This window comes from Lissotriton vulgaris, chromosome 1_1 (genome assembly GCF_964263255.1).
Source record: "Lissotriton vulgaris chromosome 1_1, aLisVul1.2, whole genome shotgun sequence".
NCBI classification, from domain to species: Eukaryota; Metazoa; Chordata; class Amphibia; order Caudata; family Salamandridae; genus Lissotriton; species Lissotriton vulgaris.
Window position 1 is genome coordinate 782,183,852 of NC_141685.1, and position 20,156 is coordinate 782,204,007.

General features: G+C 46.6%; 1 pseudogene; it reads right to left on the minus strand.

The window, feature by feature from the left end:
- Positions 1 to 1,432: 1,432 nt before the first annotated feature.
- LOC147747819 (18S ribosomal RNA) lies at positions 1,433 to 2,479 on the minus strand (annotated as a pseudogene).
- Between the last annotated feature and the right edge of the window lie 17,677 nt (positions 2,480 to 20,156).

Consider the following 20,156-nt stretch of genomic DNA (forward strand, 5'->3'; position numbering starts at 1 on the left):
TATACGAGTCGGTCGGAAAAAACGCATCCGGATCTTATTTTTCCCAACCGACTCACATCCGGCACGTTTCCAACCGAGATCGGAATCGGCCCCTTAGTGGTATACAATAAACAGGGCAATGCTTAATACAAACTCTTTTATTTTCCATAAACAACATGTGTATCCCCCTTGTTTGCAGAATCTGCTTGAAAAGTACATTCTCCCTTGCTGCTCACTTGATGAGAAGATGCATGAAGAGCTGCTTCTCAGAGGTTATAAAGACAGCTGTGAAGGGAGCTAAAGAATCTGTTGTCTCACATCTTCGTCATGGAAGGGTGTTCCAATATGAGAATCTTCAGAAACTCTTTGATAAAACGAACAGAAGAAAAGTAATCACTCTGCTTGAGTCAAGTGAATGCTTTATTGATGGAAAGCCTGAAAAGTCACTTTCATTGTAAGTAAAATATACATTTTGAGACATAATAATTATATGTTCGTTGTAAGTACAGTATACATCGGAAGAAATATTTGATAGTCTCGCTGTACTTCTATATTGTTTTATGCTCATGACAATTCCAAAATCAAACAACACTTTTACCTCATGTTGTCGGACTTTTCTTTGCATCCATTTCTTACCTGTCGCAACAATACATTGAATTATAACTTACACTGTTCTTCACTTCAAGTTTAAATATTGCATATTTTTAACGCTCAGACTTTCTCCTCCAAGGAAAACAGGACCTGAAGATGAACAGCTAGGAGAAGAAGAGAAAATGCAATGTGAAAAACATCATGAAATGTAAGTTGCAACACTGTGGTTTTAACTGTTATAAAATATGTATTTGTTTCAAACAGTTAATCAAATTAATGTTTCATTTATCATAGCTGCAAAACACACATATGTGAAGTGAAGATGCCGGGGGAATGTCTCATGATTTTGAAAGGTGGCAAAGCAGGATTTCATCAGTGTCATGCAAAAAGTGGCCAGCAGCATCGAATTAAGGGGCTCATTAGGATGAGGGGCGGATTTTTGTCCGCCCGCCATCCTGTCGTATGTAGGCACCGCCCGCCATAAGGGCGGGGGTCCCGTTGGGGGCATTAGGATGCGCCCGCCACTGTGGCGGGCGCATCCTAATACCTACCATTACAAAGCACAACGTGACAGGCACTGTGCGGTGCCTGCCATGTTGTACTTTGAAATGCTGGGGGGTACCATAGGTATCCCCATGTGCACCCCCCAACAGGTACCTTTTTATAATACTACCCCCTGAAATGAGATCTCTGTTTAAACTTATCAACTGAAAGAAATCAATGTAATTAAAAGAAAGTTATAAAAAAAAAATATTTTTCAAAACATATACCCAATTTTCTTTTCAGAATGTTGAAACTTTTTTGATGATAAGGTAGCCCTATATATTATTTAATTTCATCTCTAAAATCACAGTTTTATCAATAATTATTGTAATTGTATATGACACAATTATATTTGAATATATTTAATGCATATTAATATAATGCTTCAACTTTGTTTTAGTGGTTTCACATATATTTTACAATGCTACGTCCCAAGATGCTGAAGAACAGCAAGGCACTGACCTAGAGCAGCCCTGTCGGAGAAGAGTAGACAAACGCTGATCCGTTCAGTGTAGCGCGCGTGCAGCCCCAGACATCTAAGGGCATCACAGACCTGTAATTACTCGATCTTGTGTGTCTGAATGCCACTTGTCCCTCTAAGAAGTTGAACGCGTAACTAGTTAGCATGGAGGAGTCTCGTTCGTTATCGGAATTAACCAGACAAATCGCTCCACCAACTAAAAACGGCCATGCACCACCACCCACAGAATCGAGAAAGAGCTATCAATCTGTCAATCCTTTCTGTGTCCGGGCCGGGTGAGGTTTCCCGTGTTGAGTCAAATTAAGCCGCAGGCTCCACTCCTGGTGGTGCCCTTCCATCAATTCCTTTAAGTTTCAGCTTTGCAACCATACTCCCCCCGGAACCCAAAGACTTTGGTTTCCCAGAAGCTGCTTGGCAGGTCATGGGAATAGCGCCGCCGGATCGCTAGTCGGCATCGTTTATGGTCGGAACTACGATGGTATCTGATCATCTTCGAACCTCCGACTTTCGTTCTTGATTAATGAAAATATTCATGACAAATGCTTTTGCTTTTGTTTGTCTTGCGCCGGTCCAATAATTTCACCTCATGCGGCACAATACGAAAATTGGTTCCTTACTCTCTTGTGCTCAAACCTGTTGTAACACAATAAAAGAGATACACCTGCACTCTTCCAACTAACTCCCCAAAAGGACTAGTGATTACAAAGATAACATCTTACATTACAATATTCTCCTTGCAATGTTTCCAAACCAGGGTTCTGGATTGTATTTACTAAATCAAGTATTTTGCATAAGACCACTCTTTAAAATGCCTCAAATATTTCCAAAAATCAAGTCTCTTGCATTATAATACACTTTTAACATGCCACAAATATTTCCAGGATATAAGTCTTCAAAGTTCCGAAGAAGTCAGGTGAGATTTGAACTAGATCTGTCTTTCTTGCGAAGGGCGCCTTTGTTTTAAAATAATTGACTGTGCTTAACTTGTGTCTTTCTCTTGCAGGTCTTGCCTTCAAATGCCAAGCTGAAATCCGGTCGAAAAGGGAGTGGCGAGCGTTGAATTCTTCAGCAGTGCGGAGAGCTTCCAAGCGCGATCCTTCCAGCTTCCGAAGCAGAGGGCAAAGCGCTTTCTAGAAACTTGGGTGCGGTTTAAATAGCAAACCGCACCCAAAATTACGTGCGCACGCACGCGTCTGCACAGCTGAGAGCCGAATGCGGCTCAAAGGAAACAAAGCTTCTCTCGTCCCTGACATTGCGTGTTCATTCTATTTAGTGCTCATGACATTGCATTAACAAAGGCGCAATTTCAACAATTAAGCTGGCCAGTTACCAAGAAACACCAAACGGGCAATTCTTTTGTGTTTCAGCCAAATGCTATCTGACTAAATACATATTAATAATACAGTAATTCACAACAATCACAAAACACTACTAATGAGGTGCTGGTGCACGGGACAGGGGTGGGTTTTTTGTAATCAGTTACTCTCAGGCTTACCTTAGTCTGGGGGTCGAGGAGACTCATGACAGTACTCCCTCCTCAAGATCCCCCCCAAAACAGGCAAGATAGGTTTTGGTTTGTCTGGGCGACGAGCATGGAAGGATTTCACTATTTTAGGTGCATTTTTTAGGTTTTCCAAAGGTTCCCATGATCTTTCTTCAGGACCGTATCCCCTCCAATCCACTAGATAAAACAACTTCCCTCGAATTCTTTTGGAATCTAAAATTGATTTTACCTCGAATTCAGAGTCTCCATCTACTATTATAGAAGACAGGGGTTGAATGAATCGAGTTTTTGGATGAAAGGGTTTGACTAAGGACACATGAAACACCAGATGGAATCTGTATTTAGAAAGGAAGATTTAGTTTGACACATGAATTCTCAGATGAGGCTGCGCGCGAGGCGAAGTTCAGGCACAAGTATTGGGTGGCACGAAGGTATGGGGAAGGTGAGAGGCCTGGGAAGGCGTTAGCTACTACAGTTAGGCTTATGCGAACGCCCACTGTCATCCTAGAGTTGGAAACTGCTGAGGGGCTGCTGCTCAGAGATACCACGCAGATACTGAATGAATTTGTTCATCATTATAGCACATTGTACACCTCAGTTGGGGCAGAGAGACTGTCCTTAGACGACTACCTAACTGATGTGACGCTGGGGTGGTTAAGTGATTCTCAGAGAGCCTTCTTGAGCGCCCCGTTTGAGCTAGATGAAGTCCGGGAGGCCATCATAAGCATGCAGTCAGGTAAAGCTACGGGGCTCGATGGCATCCCCATTGAATTTTATAAAACATACATAGACTTCATGGCCCCGGTACTGCGGGAAGTGTACGAAGATGCCTTGGAAGTGGGTCACCTCCCCGCATCCATGAGAACTGCGCTGATTATCTCCCTGCTTAAGCCCGGCAAACCTGCTTTGCACTGCGATTCTTATAGGCCCCTCTCGTTGCTGACATGTGATGTGAAGATTCTTGCTAAACTCATCGCCACGCGCATAAGTATTCTGTTGCCAAACCTTATCCTTCCCGACCAAGCTGGCTTTGTCCCGGGCAGGGCGACATCCCACAACCTTCGCACCTTCTTCTCGGTGTTTGACTCGGTCCATGAGGATTTGCCCATGGCAGCCATATTCCTAGACGCCACTAAAGCATTTGACTCGCTGGAGTGGGATTATGTCTTTGGAGTGCTGGGACGCATGGGTTTTCCAGCGATTTTTGTTTCATGGATAAGGCTGTTGTATACGCGCCCTACGGCCAGGGTCCTTGTTAATGGGCAGCTTTCCCCAGAATGCACTATCTCCAGGGGGACTAGGCAGGGGTGCCCCCTATCCCCCCTCCTCTTTGCCATAGCCACAGAACCTCTCGCTGCTAAACTGCGACAACACCATAAGGATAGTGCACTGCGATGCTTTCAGAGGCAGATCCTCATCTCCATGTATGCAGATGACATCACGCTATATGTTCGGCACCCGGGCGATAATTTATACCCATTGCTTAGGGAATTTATTAGGTTCGGGGCCCTCTCAGGAGTACAAATCAACTGGTCCAAGTCTTGTATTTTCCCCCTCACTGCTTCCACCCGTGCATTCCCGCTTGACTGTCCACTTACATGGTGTGAAGGGGACTTTAAGTACCTGGGTATTCACATTGAGAAAGATAGGGAGGCGCTCATGCGGGCTAATTATGGTACGGCAATAGATAAGGTTAGTGATCATGTCTCCAGGTGGATAACACTTCCCCTCTCTATGGCGGGAAGGGCCTCCCTTGTTAAGATGGTTGTGCTCCCTAAATTGCTTTATTTCTTCCTCAACATACCCTTCTATCCTGGTGCATATTTCTTTAAGCGGCTTCGCACAGAAATGCTCAAATTGGTGTGGGGGGGGAAGACACCCAGGCTCCGATGGGAGGTGCTGACCAGGCCTTATGCTCGGGGCGGGTTTGGAGTGCCTGATTTTGAACTATATTTCTGGGCAGCCCAGGCACACTTCGCCTATTTCTGGGTGAGACAGCCTAGGTACATGCCTCAGCTGGCAGCTGAACATTGGCTAGCACACCCCACGCCAATAGAGGGAGCGCTGTACACCATAGTGGAGGGGAGGGATAAGACCCCCAACACGCTGTCTAGCACAGTCACGGCTTGGTTGCGTATTAGTGAGATGTTGGGCCTGCAGTTGATTTACGCCCCCCTCCTTCCCCTGGCATATCACCCACAACTGCCACTACTGCAGGAAACTGGCTTTCAGAAATTGCTGACGAAAATTCATGTACGCACGTGGGGGGATTTATATAGCAATGGCACATTTCGCACCAAAGATCACCTATATGAGGAAATACAACCGACACCACTAGAGATCTTTTACTACATGCGATTGAGACATGGACTGCAGGCGATTACGCCGGATTTCCCACACGAGCCCCCTGTACTGCTCCCATTGCAGCACATACTACAATTTGAGAACCCCTGCAAACTTGTGTCTACACTATATAGGTCGATCCGTGCAAATGTAGAGTACACTGAGCTTCCTGCAAGGGCGAAATGGGATAAGGAACTGCCTGTACCCCTTACTGATAAACAGTGGACATTTTGCTTGCAGCAGACGGAACGCATCTCCTCCAGCAGCAGGTACAGGATCATTCATTACAAATTCGTGCATAGGTTGTATTATACGCTGGCGCGCTTACACAAATTCGGGCTGCGGGATAATGATACCTGTGACAGATGAGGGACTCCTGGGGCTGATTTTCTGCACCTTGCTTGGGGCTGTACCCGGGTTTATCAATACTGGGACCAGGAGTTTCGGGCGCTTTCCACAATGATAAACATGACGGTAACACCCTCCCCTGTAATGGCTCTGTTAGGGTATGTCAAGCCTCTGCAGGCGGCCCACCGCAAGTATGTGGCGATGGCTCTGTTGTTGGCCAAACGCAGAGTGGCTTGTAGATGGGGAAGGGGAAGGGCACCTAAGTTTAAGGAGTGGATGGGTGACCTGGTGTATTGCCAGGAACAACTACACACGTATGCTGAACTGCTGCCTCCCTCCTCCAGGCCCACGGATATCTGGGCCCCGCTACAATGCTATTTGATAACAGATTCTCCACTTGTTGATGATGCATGAGATAGAGTTGCTGTGTTGGTGTATTTTTGGGGCAGCCCTGGGGGGATGTAGAGATGTTCCGGAGGCTTAAGTGAAGCCCGTGACCCGATATAGCACTTTATTCCTTCTGTGTTGTTTGTTCATGCCCCGCTGCCCTTGATGTCCCCATCCTACTGTGAATTGTGTCTGTCCACCGGCCGCTCGGCTGCCACGTGGGATCCACCCCTACTGTGAATGATGTATTGCACATGCTTAGGTTTTGTTCTGTTCTGTTAGTTCATCAACAAAATGACAAAAGTGAGACGAATTGATGTGCTTTTAATATCTGTGTGCTGTTAATGAATTGATGCGCCGTTCTACAGCACTGCATATGGGGACTCCTGATTGACTACTCTGCATTCATTGCTGATTTGCACTATAGCAGCCGGCCTCCGGGTTGTGGCAGAATGCTGTGTACACTTAACGGTACTTAATAAACGTCTTGCAACAAAAAAATAAAAAATAAAAAAAAAGATTTAGTTTGACACATACTGGATTTATAACCTTTTCTATCACAAAAGGGCCAATAAATTTAGGGTTAAATTTGCGATTTCCCTTAATTCTCAAATTTTTGGTACTTAACCAGACTTTATCTCCAGAAGAGTAAAGTGGTTGCATGGTCCTGTGCTTGTCTGCAAATTTTTTCTGAGTTTCTTTTTCTTGTGCCAATTTGAAAGCAGCTTGTTCCTGGATAGATGATAATCTGGAAACATAGTCTGAAATAGCTGGTACTGAATTTACCTTCTTAATTTCCTCAGGGAAATTTTTGGGATGATAACCGAAATTACAAAAGAATGGGGACATTCCTAAAGATGCATGATCTACATTGTTATAGGCAAACTCCAACTGACTTAAAAGATCCGACCATTCTTCTTCTGCACTAGTTAACATACAGCGAATGAACTGTTCAATGGTCTGATTGGTGCGCTCAGTTAAACCATCAGTTTGAGGATGGTGGCTTGAGGATAAGCAGACTTTCATGTTTAAAAGAGAACTCAAATTTTGCCAAACTCAAGAAATAAATTGAGATCCCCTATCGGAAATAACTACTGATGGAATACCATGCTATCGAATTACATGTGTCATAACCAGATGAGCCAATTCCATAGCAGTTGGTAATTTTTTTAGAGGAATAAAATGAGCCATACGTGAAAATTGGTCAACTATAGTCAGAATGGTAGAAAAGCCTTTTTTGGTGATCGGAAGTTCTACAATAAAATCCAAAGAAATTGTATGCCATGGTTGAGGTGGTATAGGGAGTGGTGTTAACAAACCGCTTGGAGCTTGATGCAGAGGTTTGTTTTGAATGCATACACTACAAGTTTCAACAAAATCCTGTACATCCTTAAACATGGAAGGCCACCAGAACATTCTTTTGATTAATTCATATGTTTTTACCACACTTGGATGAGCAGTTAAAGAAGTGTCGTGGTGGAAATGAAGTACCTTTTTCCTAATTGTTTCAGTGGGTACAAAAATGAGATCTTGCATAAAGATCAAATCACCTCTTTCTTGAAGAAGAGGATACTCTTTTCTCCACTCATCTAGTCCCTTAAATGTTAGCTCTTTTTTAATATCGGTAATTACTGGGCAACAGGATAAACTTGCTTGAAAGCAAGATGTTGGTATGACCGGTTGAATCTCTTGAGATGGTTCTGTTAGATTGTATCCTATTCTCGATAAGGCATCAGCTTTTAAATTTTCTTTTCCAGGACGATACGTGATCACGAAATCATAATCATTAAAAAACATTGACCACCTCAACTGTCTGGCAGATAAGGCCTTTACGGATCTTAAAGCTTGAAGATTTCTATGATCAGTGGAAATAGTGACAGGGTGTCGAGCTCCGAGCAAGTAATGACGCCATTCTTCAAAAACTGCTTTTATAGCTAAAAGTTCTTTATCCGCAATGGCATAGTTCAATTCCGCTTCAGAAAATTTCCTGGAGTAAAAGGCTATGGGATGCATTTGGCCTGTGCCTGTATTTCTTTGAGATAGGACTCCCTCAAGTGCTAACTGCAAAGCATCTGCTTCCACAACAAAAAAGGGTTGACTGGGGTCTGGATGACTTAAGATTGGAGCTGTTGTCAATCTCTTTTTTAGTTCTTGGAAGGCTAATTCAGCCTGGTCTGTCCAGACGAATTTTGCTCCTTTTCGCAACAATTTGGTAATGGGTGTAATAATCTGAGAGAAATTTTGAATAAAACGGCGGTAAAAATTTGCAAAGCCTAAAAAGCTTTGAACCTGTTTCACAGAATAGGGGCTAGGCCAAGAATTTACAGCTTCCACCTTTTTTGAATCCATTTCTATTCCACTAGGGCTGATGATATATCCTAAAAAGTCAACTTTTGAAACATGAAATAGACTCTTTTCCAATTTTACGAATAGGGAATTGGAAAGCAATTTTTGAAGAATAGCACAAATTTGCTGTACATGTTCTTTTTCAGAGTTGGAAAAAATCAAAATGTCATCTATGTAGACAACACAACATACATCTATGAATTCATGTAAAACCTCATTTATAAAAAATTGGAAAGCAGCAGGGGCATTGCAGAGTCCGAAAGGCATGACTTGGTACTCAAAAAGGCCAAATTTGGTTCGGAATGCTGTTTTCCATTCATCACCCTTTCTGACTCTCACAAGATGATAAGCCCCGCGTAAATCCAATTTAGTATAAATAGTTGCTTTTTTAACTTGATCCAGCAAAGTTGGAATCAGGGGCAAAGGATACCTGTTCTTAATAGTCACGTTGTTCAAAGCTCTATAATCAATACACATACGCAATTTGACCCCTTTTTTTGGAATAAAAAAAAGAGCTGATGACACAGGTGATTTGGAATGTCGGATGAACCCATTAGCTAGGTATTCGTCTAGGTACTCCCTGAGGTGTAGATTTTCTTTCTCAGTTAGTGCGTAAATTCTGCTACAGGGCAAGGTTGCTCCGGGAACTAGGTCTATTCTGCAATCAAAATCCCTGTGAGGTGGAAGTGTGTTAGCTTTTTTCTTATCAAAGACGTCAGAGAGGTCGGAGTAAACAGAAGGAACCCCTTCAAATGTCAAAACACTAGTAGATTCAGTACAAAAATCAAATCTCTGAATAACATCCTCAGTTTTCTCAAGAAGAAAGCATTGACCTATGCAACGAGAGGATTTGAAAGTCAAAGTCTTGGATATCCAATCTATATGTGGGTTGTGTGAAACTAACCAAGGAATTCCCAAAATAAGTCTGAACTGAGGTGCATCGATTATGTCAAAAGTTATTCTTTCCCTATGAATAGATGAACTGTCCATTTCTAAAACTTCGGATTGTCTATTGATTGGCCCGGAGGTTAACTCTTTACCATCTACTGCTCTTACTATTTCCGGATGATCTTTTAGGATGGATTTAAATCCTAATTGAGAGAAAAAATGAGAGTCAATAAAATTTCCAGTTGCTCCTGAATCTATGACTGCTTCTACTCTTTTTCCTGGTGAGGCGGAAAGCAAACTTTTTAATTCTACTATGATGCAAAAATGTTTACAACCAGACAGTGGAGCAGTAGAGGCCAAATTAGAAATAGCACTCGACAAACTGAACTCATCATTAGCCGAGTATTCTAGTTTTCCGATAGTTCTTGAACAACTGCTATATCAGAAGTTTTAATCTTGTTTTTAACAGGACGAGTAGGGCAATTCTTTACAAAATGACCTGTCTTTCCACAGTACAAGCATTGATTCATCTTTCGCCTTTTGTCTTTTTCCTCTTTTGATAAAGGACCCCGAACTGTACCTATTTGCATTGGTTCTACCGATTCTACTTTGGAAGAAACCTCACGAGGCGTAGAACCTCTTTCCTTTACAAACAACAGTTTGTGATCGCTCCTTCCTTTTTCACCCTTTCTTTCACTTAAGCGGTTATTTAGTTTTACCACTAAATCAATGAAGTCATTAATATCATCGGGGGTTCCAGAATTTGTGTCACCATATCTTTTAAATCATCTCTCAAACCTCTATAAAAAATAGAGACTTTCTTATCATAAGGCCATCTGGCCTCTAGAACTAAACGATTAAACTGTGAAATATAATGAAGTAAATCTGAAGATCCTTGTTTTAGACCTAGCAGCTCATTATCGGCAGATTGTACAAAAACATGCTTAGCAAATATCTTTTTTAAAGCACGTTCAAAATTAGTCAAATTATAAAGAATCGGGTCATCACTTTCCACTAAAGGAATTGACCAAAGAGCTGCATCTCCTCCAAAATACGATAACATGAAAGTTATCTTGGAAGAGTCATCAGGAAAAGCCGTCTTTTTTGCTAAAAAATGTAAATGGCACTGTTGCAAAAATAGAGAAAACTTATTACAATCACCAGAAAACCTTTCTGGTGGAGCTAAAGGAGTGGGAACAGGTGTAACCACCTGAATTTGAGTAGGAATTCCTGACTCAGAAGATGAACCCTGAAAAGTTGCAGGAGTCAAAACAGGCTTACGCTGTATTGATTCCTGTAAAGCTGACATATCTCTACGTAAAGATGTGTTTTCATCTCTAAGATCCTTCAAAATTGCTGCTATGTCCTGCAAAGTTATTTGGTCCATTGCGTCTGGGCGAAAATATATCCGTGGGCTTTGCCTTCTGTCAAAAGCCAAACTACGTCGTCCCTTACCTTGAGCTGAGCCGAAGTTCCTGGACGACGTAGCAGTTTTCGCAGAGATGCAAGGTACCAACTTCCCAGAAATCTAACTAATAAACTTGCTGTTCTAAATAAACAGCTAAGAATAAAACTAGACTTTTGGGAGGAGGGCCGGTACTGGACGTGACGAGATGAAGGAGGAATCTTGCTGTCGACCTGCAGAATAACAAGCAATTGGAATTTACTATTGACTCTTAGCGAACTCCCTAGGACCCTAGTTACCTCCCTTTACCCTGCACTACTCAGTCCCCTTGAACCTTCACAGTTTAGACTCCAACCTGCGATCAGATTATTCTGTCCTCCGTCCAGTATTTCTTTGTCTTGGATGAGATGGGAAGTCGTGAAGGAGTGATGTGAAGTAGTGAAGAAGTCCCTTGAAGAATCGTTATGGTGTCACGCTTCAAGATACTAAAGAAAACAAAAGAGAATTTTACAAATGTTCCACTATCTAGTTCTTCTAGATTCCCCTTTTACCTTTTCACTTACTTGAAAATTAGGATAACTGTAGTTGAAAAATTGGGTTCCTTACTCTCTTGTGCTCAAACCTGTTGTAACACAATAAAAGAGATACACCTGCACTCTTCCAACTAACTCCCCAAAAGGACTAGTGATTACAAAGATAACATCTTACATTACAATATTCTCCTTGCAATGTTTCCAAACCAGGGTTCTGGATTGTATTTACTAAATCAAGTCTTTTGCATAAGAACACTCTTTAAAATGCCTCAAATATTTCCAAAAATCAAGTCTCTTGCATTATAATACACTTTTAACATGCCACAAATATTTCCAGAATATAAGTCTTCAAAGTTCCGAAGAAGTCAGGTGAGATTTGAACTAGATCTGTCTTTCTTGCGAAGGGCGCCTTTGTTTTAAAATAATTGACTGTACTTAATTTGTGTCTTTCTCTTGCAGGTCTTGCCTTCAAATGCCAAGCTGAAATCCGGTCGAAAAGGGAGTGGCGAGCGTTGAATTCTTCACCAGTGCGGAGAGCATCCAAGCGCAATCCTTCCAGCTTCCGAAGCAGAAGGCAAAGCGCTTTCTAGAAACTTGGGTGCGGTTTAAATAGCAAACCGCACCCAAAATTACGTGCGCACACACGCGTCTGCACAGCTGAGAGCCGAACGCGGCTCAAAGGAAACAAAGCTTCTCTCGTCCCTGACATTGCGTGTTCATTCTATTTAGTGCTCATGACATTGCATTAACATAGGCGCAATTTCAACAATTAAGCTGGCCAGTTACCAAGAAACACCAAACGGGCAGTTCTTTTGTGTTTCAGCCAAATACTATCTGACTAAATACATATTAATAATACAGTAATTCACAACAATCACAAAACACTACTAATGAGGTGCTGGTGCACGGGACAGGGGTGGGTTTTTTGTAATCAGTTACTCTCAGGCTTACCTTAGTCTGGGGGTCGAGGAGACTCATGACAGGGTGTGGAGCAGTGTGGTCCCATGGGCACAGGCGAGCCCAGCTGTCTCCCCTGGGAGGTAGAGGCAGGCCGAGGCGCAGCCTGAGCGAGATGCAGGGGTGCCGGGGCCTAGCGGCAGCGGAACCCCTCGGAACAATTGTTCCGAGCTGCTGTGGAAACATGCTGGGCGGAAAAGGGTGAAGGCGTTGCGCACAGGGCCAACAGACCTGCCGGCCAGTCAGCATCCGAGGGCCTGGCGGCACCCTACCCCTTCCGCTCGGGTCAGACCACTGGGGGGGTACAAGCTGCCGGGGCAGCTCCGCCTTAGCTCTGCTGGGTAAGGTGAATGGCCTACAGCCATGCGGCAGGCCCTCCCTAGAGTCCGACGGTCCATGCGGGGTGGAAACTCTTTGCTTGAAACAACAGCCGAGGCTGGCCAAGCAGTCCATCCCTAAATGGACTGAGAGTGCCCAATCGATCAGAGAACAGCAGGGGCAGCCCTGCAGGCCAGGCTGTACAGGGGGTATGCTGGCTTAGCATCCCCTGCCTGCCTGCTGCCGGGGCAAGCAGGCTCAGAGAAAAAGGACCATTGGAAAGGGGCCTGAGAGGCAGGTGCGTACCCGGGCCCCTGGGGACCCCGGGGGCGGGCCCTGGGGGCTGCCTTCCCCTGTCTCGGCATCGCCGGACCTCACAGGGATCTGCCTGAGCAACCTCGGAGAAAAAGGACCTTCGGGAAGAGCCTGAAGGGGAGGTGCATACCCGGGCCCCTGGGGGCCCCGGTGGGTGGGCCCTGGTGCCATCTTTGCCCGTCTCAGCTTTGCTGGACCTTACGGAGGCCTGCCTGAGCAAACTCTGAGTAAAAGGACCATCAGGAAGGGGCTGAGAGGCAGGTGCGGACCCGGGACCCTGGGGGCCCCGGCGGGCTGGCCTGGGTGCCGCCTTCCCCTTCACAGCATCACCGGACCTCACAGAGGTCTGATTGAGTAAAATACCTCATAGAAAAAGGACCATTGGGAAGGGGCTGAGAGGCAGGTGCGTACCTGGGCCCCCCAGCGGGCAGGCCCGAGTGCTGCCTTCCCGCGTCTCAGCATCGCCAGACCTCACGGAGGTATGCCTGAGCAAACTCGGAGAAAAAGGCCCATCGGCAAGGGGCTGAGAGGCAAGAGCATACCTGGGCCCCTGGGGAACCCGGAGGGCGGCCCCGGGTACTGCCTTCCCCGTCTCAGCATGGCCGGACCTTATGGAGGTCTGCCTGAGCAAACTTGGAGAAAAAGGACCATCGGCAAGGGGCTGAGAGGCAGGTGCATACCTGGGCCCCTGGGGGCCCCAGTGGGCGGTCCCGGGTACTGCCTTCCCCATGGCCGGACCTCACAGAGGTCTGCCTGAGAAAACTCGGAGAAAAGGGACCATCGGCTGCAGTCATGAAGAATGAAAGCAGAATCTGTAGTGTGAAATTAAATGCACCAGAAATTATTTTGTAATTATTTAGCCATTTGTTGCAAAGATATGTATCAGTTTATGTAAGTCATATAAAAATACTGCAGCAGAGAATGTTTACAAACATGCAGAGATATTCTATGTTTCCTGTAACAACCTATAGAGTGCAAAACACAAACATGTTGTCATAAATAACTTCTTTCTGCTAAACACTGTTCCTTTTAGAAAAACAGATTAGAAGGAGAAATGCAGTTCTCATTTTAGTTGTTTGTAATATAGTTTTAATTATGCTCTGTGGCCTCTTTCAACTTAGCTGCTGGCAGGAGGCATTATGAAGTAACAACTCAACTGTGATAAGTTATACATTTAAGCAGCTACTTTCATTATTACAGGTGGCTTGATGCATCAACTGTAAAAAGAAAATTATAGATGGACTTTTCTAGAAAGATTGCCAGCTCCCGTGAATTATATAATGCTTTATACCCCTGATGATGTGCTGAAACACTTTGGTAGGTGAATAGCACACCACACTGTAGTTTGTGCTTTTCTGAAAGAGTGTGGGTTTGCAGTGTGGCTTTTTTGGAAAGAGTTTTGGTACTGCACATGGACATCAGAGTTGGGCTTTCATCACGTTGTAAGGCAATATGCCTGGCCTTCTAATGGAGGAAAGAGATCTGGGAGCATGCTTGAGCTTATAAATAGGACTGAGCGAAATTTCAATTACACTTGTGTCATTTTCATAAAGTTGGGGATTTTGCGATACTTTTGTCATGTGAAATTCCTGGAATGACTCCACTGTGCCATATCTTGCGAATACAGCATGGGGGAATGTTCATGACCAGAACGCAAGCGGCTGTCCCGCTGTACTTATGGTTTTGGCACTATTTGTTTAATGCAAAATGCATCTTCACATCAAAAATGGACACAAGTACGAATTTCACATTAAAATATGGCGCTAAAGGCCTTTTGTGCCTTTTGTGTAATTTCACATTGTTTTCTCGAAATTTCATTTAATTATGTGATAGCAAATTTCTAACAAGCCTCCTTATAAGGCATGTGTATGGTTTGGGCAGGTGTGCAATTCGGATATGGCTGTGTAGTGACTCAGAGTCACAGTCAGCAGTCTAGTGTTTTGTATGCCAGCACACTGAACACCCACCCACCACTGACGTCACTGGTCAGGTGACGCTGCCTTAATAAAAGTGGCCGAGCGCACGTGCTCTGGGCCAGTTGTACTATGTAGCCCACTGTGTCTGCGTCAGTCCTTTATAGCATGAGGGCCCAGGGCCCCCATCATTACATTGGTGACGAGGAGGGCAGACGCTAGCCACACGTGCCGCATATAAAAGAAGAAAACCCCGAAAGAAGAAGGGAAGTGCCCATGTGCAGGGTATCCCCTGGGGAAGCAGCGCCGGCCGCTGTAAGGCCCGCGGGGCATGTGCTGTGCCCGGGCCTGAAGATCCTTGATGAGGTGACCGGGAGCCCACCCCGCACCTCCATGCCCAGCGTGAGCCTCCCGGCGTGACGTGAAAGTGCAGTGGAGCGACCAGAGCCCACCTGTGCCGGCCGCAACTGAGCGCCACATGGAGGCGCGGCAAGAAGTGCCCGGGAGTGAGCGGACCGACCGGAGTACACCCGCATCGGCCGCAAGTGAGGCCCCATCGTGTGATGACTGAAGCGGAGCCCACCCGCCGATCGAGAGTGGCCCGTTGGCCGAAGATAGGCCCCACCGCGTGGTGACTGAAGGCGGAGTGGCCCGTTGGCCGAAGGTAGGCCCATGCCGTGACCAGCACCGAAAGCAGAGCCCACCCGCAACGGTCACAACAGTGCAAATGGTGGCCGCCTGCTAGCGCCGCCCGAGAACACACTACGAAGCGGAGCACACCCGCTATAAACAGTAACTGTGCCCGTACTGTAAGCAACGCCTGCTACTGCCCCCTTGATTAAAGCAGGACCAGCGGAGCCCATCCGCGGCCTGCCTGTAGCGCCTCCTGTCCCCCGCAGCCCCGCAGCCCAGCATCTGTGGCGAGCGGCTGCCGCTGCGAGGGTGAAAAGTGAAAGAGAAGCCAGGCGGAGCCCACCCGCTGCTAAAATGAACACTGTGCCCCATAAGTGAGCAGAGCCAACGAAGCCCACCCGTGTCCTGCCGTCAGCGTCTCCTGTTCCCCGCCGCGCAGCATGTGCGCAGTGAAGCTGCCGCGGTGAGGATGAAAGGACTTTGAACAAGGAATCAATCACAAGCGGAGCCCACCCGCTGTGGCCGAAAGTAAATCCACAATACTGCACGACTCGCGGAGCCCACCCGCGGCCTGCCCGCAGCGACCCCGCCGCGTAGCGTGTAATGGAAGCTGCCGCGGTGGTGGGGTAGATGAGCCCGCAGCATGTGGAAAAGCTGCCGGGCATCGTCAATAATAAAGCGGAGCCCACCCACGAAGAACTGTGAGCACAGCTAAAACCCCCCCTCCCTCAGGTACGCAGCGAAGGGGTGGGGGTGAGAAGGAGAGGCTGTGGATTCCAAGCGGTGCCAGCAACACCCCCACGCAGCACGTGAAAAGGGAAGGCAGCGAGGCGGCTCGCCTCTTGAGCAGAGGCCCAGAGTAACACTACCGGCATAGAGCCAGAAGTCCCCAGCTGCCGCTCTAGCCCCAGCGCAGCACATGAAAGAGCGAGGGGAGCTACAGAGACAGTTTTGCCTGCCACTGGACCCCCAAAGAGCGACAACAGCCTGCCCCCAGTCGAGTGTGGACCTCCCCCACCCAGTGCGGCGTGTGGAAGGAGCCAGCGGTGGTGGGGTGAGGCCTGAAGATGGCGCGTCCACATGCGGCCGATTGAAATGGCCAGCAAAAAGACCTTTGGCCTGTGAAGTGCCTGCAGCCCCACCAGGCCGATTCGAGCAGCACCGCACCGGCCACAAGATGCGGTAAGGAGGAACTGGAGAAGATTACCGTCTCTCCCCTGAACCAGCTACACACAGGACAACCCAGGGGGGGCACCAGTAGTGCTGCCTCAGCCAGCAACCCCCCCCACCCCCTTTGCACCATAAACACTCTTGTGCCCTACTGCCCCATGTTTCAAAAGAAACAAACAAAAGATGACTTACCTGAAGGTGGTGTCCTGCTCCTGATTTTCTGGGGTCGGCAGTGGCTCCAGCCCCCACGCCCCCAGCACCGTCCAGGAGAAGCAGGTCCTGCAAGGAAGAAAACAAAACCAATACCAAAGAAGTTCAAGGAGCAAAGAAGACTGCTGCTGGGTGAAGGCCTAATCCTGCAGAGCCATCTAGTGGCCAAACTGCATCACTGCGCCCACTGTAAGAAATGAGGAACCAAACAAGTCTATGACAACCCAAAGGCATACTGCAACTTTGCCCTAGCAGGCACCCAAGGAGACTGACCAATCGCAGATACACCCCAGGGAGCGCAAGAAGTATTCAAGCGGCGGCACACAAATGCGCCAGAGGCACAGAAACACGCCACGAGAGGCGCAAGAACCACGCAAGGAGTGAAGGAACTCCACGCCACCACGACTGAGTGACGCAGGGATCGCGTCCTCGGAGACCTGTCAGTAGGTCACAGCGAAGATGACTTGCCAGAAAGTCACCACCAGACGCGGACCAGTCAGATGTTCGCCCGGAAAGAAAAGGAGAAGATGACCAGTCAGATGGTCACCCGGAAAGAAAAGGAGAAGATGACCAGTCAGATGGTCGCCCGGAATGGTCGCCCGGAAAGAAAAGGAGAAGATGACCTGCCAGAAGGTCACGACTGCGAAGACATGCCAGAAGGTTAAAGCTAAAGTAACTGAATATTCTGACATGAAGACCGACGTGAAGTTCAAGAAGAGGTCCATGGATGGGACCCAGAAGAGGACTGTTAACACCGACCCGAAGTAAAGGAGGAGCAACAGGAAGAAAGGTGCGATTCCTGGTTTTGGTCATCGGAAGAAGAGAAGGCGTGTCCTAAGGGTAGGACGCAACCAGGGAGACACGTGTGGAGTGCACGCCACACGGAGATGGCCTGGGTGGTTGAAGAAAAGAAAAGGGACCAACCACGTTGTGAAAGGAAAGGAGGAGAATAAGGGAAGCGAGTGCCACGGTGCCACTAGAAGATCACAAGAAGAGAAGAGGTGTGACAGGCCAACTCACACAAACATCAGGAGAAGATGGCAACATGCACCAGAACACCAGAGTGCAGTGGAGAACAAGGCCTGGCAGGAACACCGGCGGCACAAGTCAAAGACATCCACCTACAAGCCATCCATCCATGTGGCAATCGCAGAAGAGGGCAAGTTCGGACTGTTGACAACAATCTACCTTTGGGGTTGAGCGGAAGATTGGAGAGTGCTCACACATCCGGCTGAGGAAGTGACCACTCCACACCAACCCGTGGCAGCCCAAGAAGCAAAGGCCTCAAGGGACTCTGGTGGCAGCAAGTCCCGCAAGAGAGACAGATCCACAACGGCGCGTCTGCAAGACCCACTGAGAGGGAAGCTTGGCGTGCAAGAAAAAAAGTCAACAGTGTAACCTTCAGGTGGAACTAGGACACAACGGTGAAGATCGTGGAGCGCCTCGCTCACGGCCCGAAGGCTATGGTGGAGCAACATGACCAAAAACACCAGTCCAGTGGAAACCTGGCAAAGAGGTCCTCCCGGACATCTTGTGAGAGAGGAATACCGGCGAGAGGTTCATCCTAGTGAGAGGGATGTATGCACCTACTCCTTTCATCTGCCCAGAAATACCTTGAAGCCTGCCCGAGACACCACCAAGGACCAGGACTGAAGAGGAGAACCGGGAAGACAAACAATACTCGGATCACGTCACCCTTCTATCTAGCTACCAACTGTCACCAGTGGTGTGAAGCAAAGACAAGACAAAGAACAACGTCCAGGCGGCAGAGACAGAAGATAGGACCCGCATAACCACGGCGAACCATACCACAATGACTCATTGTCTTGGTTGCAGTAACTACACCATCTGCGGACTGCAATCCGCCAAAGAAACTCGTTTCAAATCATCGAGTCCAGTGTTATATTTTCTTTATAGTTTCTTTCCCACAGGTTGAACTTTGTCGTGGGGTTTGCGAACTGCACTTTTTCTCCCACAGGTTGGACTTTCTTTTGTTTTCATTTTCCCCCAAGTTTGGGAGGGATGTAGTGACCCAGAGTCGCAGTCAGCAGCCTAGTGTTTTGTATGCCAGCACACTGAACACCCACCCACCACTGACGTCACTGGTCACTTAATAAAAGTGGCCGAGCGCACGTGCTCTGGGCCAGTTGTACCATGTAGCCCACTGTGTCTGCATCAGTCCTTTCCAGCATGGAGGCCCAGGGCCCCCATCATTACAGGCTGCTGCAGTGAAACTCTCCCGCCATTTCACAGGCTGCTTCTTCTGGCAGATAAAATCAGGACAGGTTCTTCCACACCCTCTAAATCTGGGTGTGGAAAAACCTAATCCCTAGTTATTATTAGAACAGAAATAAATGCATGAAAGAATGTGTTAATTTCATGCTTGATGACTAGTTATCAGGCCCTATATGGTGTATGGTTACCAGTGAGTCTCATTTCACAACAATATAGATTTTTTGTAATCAAATGTCATTCCCTAACAAACTGTGTTCAGCTACCTACCTGATAGGTACTGTGACGCTGTCAGAACATTTTGTGGTAATTGAAACTACTTCCTCCGGTAGGGCTGCTGGTACTGACATACTTCCTCATAGAGGTGCTTCTACCATCCTTTTTGGAAGGTGTAAAATAAATCATAATAGGAACTTCATGGGATTTAGCTAAAATTATGATTTTCTTAAAAAAACAGATAGACCAGCTGTGATATTAAGCTCTTGCGTGATCACCTCTGTGCTATGTGCAGACACTAAAATCTAGGCGTGATACATTGCTAACAGGCCAGCTAACTGAATTTCTTTCTTGATTTCTCCATGCCAATCTGGGTTTGAGGTGCTACAGGCCACGCACATTTCACTGCAGCACGATTTGATTGGACAGAACAAGGATCATATCCGCTTGCTTTTATAGCATGGGATGCTGAAAAGGCATTACGCCTGGTAGAGCGGCCATTTCTTTGTTCCATGACATGACAATTTGTATTCCCCAATTAATGTATGTATAGGAATCAGTTGCTATAATGGTCACCATGGCTACTGCAATAGCTTCTCCCACCCTCACCCAGGGCACCTTGCAAAGCTGTCCCCTACATTTCTTTATGCCCTATACATGGAGCCATGTTTACAGATGCAAAGTACTGCCTCTATTCTGTCGATACTGCTTCCCCACATTGCAACTCAAGTAGTTTTGCATTCTGATGAAGTACTAATTACTACTTCCAACCTGCTACATGTTTTACCCTCAAAAGAAGTATAAGATGAGGAATGTGGATTCATTTGTGTTGTCAAACCCACTG